The following is a 2,310-nucleotide window of genomic DNA, read 5'->3' as shown; positions in this document are numbered from 1 at the left end:
AAAATTTCTATTGCACAATGTCAAGGCAGAAAGGAATAAGAGGAAATATGACACCTGCTTTTTAAAATGACATTAATGTCACCACTTCCAGATGCTATTCCCATGAAATCACATAAATTCCCAAATCAGGTTGTTTTAGGCAAGAAAAACTACTTTTTCTTACATAGTAAAAATGACAAATGTCTAATGATTTTTAGTCATCTAAAAAAAGAGTGATGGCTTGTCTGACATACTTTTAAGATTTTCAAACGAAAATATTCAGGACAGCACAGTATTAGCAGACAGATGAGCAAGCAGACCAAGGGGGAAAAAAGTCTTAATGATGCAGCATTTATATGGAAGGTTGATGAATGATAGAGTAGGCACTGTAGAATAGAAAAAGAAATCACATGCACTTTAAAATATGAGGCAAACCAGGCTGGTATCTACTTGGGAAAATGTATTGCATTCTTCTCTATTCCATGAACAATAATCAACTTATTATATATTCAAATTTGAAAGATAAAACTAGAACGCTTTCGGACGTCACAGGAAGACTTTTTTTTACAAAGGATTAGGCAGAATTTTTTTATGTAAGAAAAAAATAATAAAGGAACAGACAAACTCAAACATATTAAAATTTAGGGAATAAAAAGAAAATAGAGTGGGCCGGGCGTGGTGGCTCACGCCTGTAATCCCAGCACCTTGGGAGGCTGAGGCAGGTGATCACCTGAGGTCAGGAGGTTGAGACCAGCCTGGCCAACATGGCAAAACCCTGTCTTTTTGTTGTTTGTTTGTTTGTTTTTTGAGACGGAGTCTCGCATTGTCACTTGGGCTGGGGTGCAGTGGCAAGATCTTGGCTCACTGCAACCTCCACCTCCCAGGTTCAAGCAATTCTCTTGCCTCAGCCTCCCAAGTAGCTGGGATTACAGGTGCCTGCCACCACGATCAGCTAATTTTTTTGTATTTTTAGTAGAGACAGGGTTTCACCATGTTGGCCAGGCTGCTCTGGAACTCCTGACCTCATGATCCGCCCACCTTGGCCTCCCAAAGTGCTGGGATTACAGGCATGAGCCACCATGCCAGGCCTAAAACCCCGTTTTTACTAAAAATACAAAAATTAGCTGGGTGTGGTGGTGGGTGCCTATAATCCCAGTTACTCGGGAGGCTGACATAGGAGAATCACTTGAACCTGGGAGGCGGAGGTTGCAGTAAGCAGAGAAGGCGCCACTGCACTCCAGCCGGGCTACAGAGCAAGACAGCATCTCCAAAAAAACAAAAAACAACAACAAAAAACCCTCAGATATCCAGATAAGAGGATACAGATGTGTCCACTGTCATAAATTCTTCACCGTGCTACCAGAGGGGAACTGACATTTTGGTGAATATTTGTAAATCATCAATTTATCTATCACACTTTTATTTCACCAGTAGCATTTACAAAGCTAAGTTCTACAATTCCGTTTGAAATTACCCTTAAAAAGAACAGACCTTGGCCGGGCGCAGCGGCTCAAGCCTGTAATCCTGCGCTTTGGGAGGCCTAGACGGGCGGATCACGAGGTCAGGAGATGGAGACCATTCTGGCTAACACGGTGAAACTCTGTCTCTACTAAAAAAAATACAAAAAAAATAGCCAGGCGAGATGGCGGGCACCTGTAGTCCCAGATACTCGGGAGGCTGAGGCAGGAGAATGGCATGAATCCGGGAGGCGGAGCTTGCAGTGAGCTGAGATCCGGCCACTGCACTCCAGCCTGGGCGACAGAGCGAGACTCCATCTCAAAAACAAAACAAAACAAAACAAAAAAAGAACAGACCTTTAGATTCCGGAGCAAGATGGCCAAATAGGAGCAGCTCCAGCCTCCAGCTCCCAGTGCCAGCAACACAGAGGACGGGTGATTTCTGCATTTTCAACTGAAGTACCGGGTTCATCTCACTGGGGAATGCCAGACAATTGTTGCTGATCAGCTGGTGCAGCCCGACCAGCGAGAGTTGAAGCAGGGCGAGCCATCGCCTCACCTGGGAAGCGCAAGGGGGAAGGGAATCCCTTTTCCTAGCCAAGGGAAACTGAGACACACCACATCTGGAAAATCAGGTAACTGCCACCCTAATACTGCGCTTTACCAAGGGTCTTAGCAAATGGCATACCAGGAGATTATATCCCACGCCTGGATGGGAGGGTCCCATGCCCAGGGAACCTCCCTCCTTGCTAGCACAGCAGTCTGAGATCTAACTGCAAGGCAACAGCGAGACTGGGAGAGGGGCACCCACCATTGCTGAGGCTTAAGTAGGTAAACAAAGCTGCAGAGAAGCTCAAACTGGGTGGGGCCCACC

Source organism: Mandrillus leucophaeus, unplaced genomic scaffold (genome assembly GCF_000951045.1).
Source record: "Mandrillus leucophaeus isolate KB7577 unplaced genomic scaffold, Mleu.le_1.0 Scaffold286, whole genome shotgun sequence".
Taxonomy (NCBI): domain Eukaryota; kingdom Metazoa; phylum Chordata; class Mammalia; order Primates; family Cercopithecidae; genus Mandrillus; species Mandrillus leucophaeus.
The sequence above is the reverse complement of the archived record's forward strand: the minus strand, read 5'-3'. Positions refer to the sequence as shown.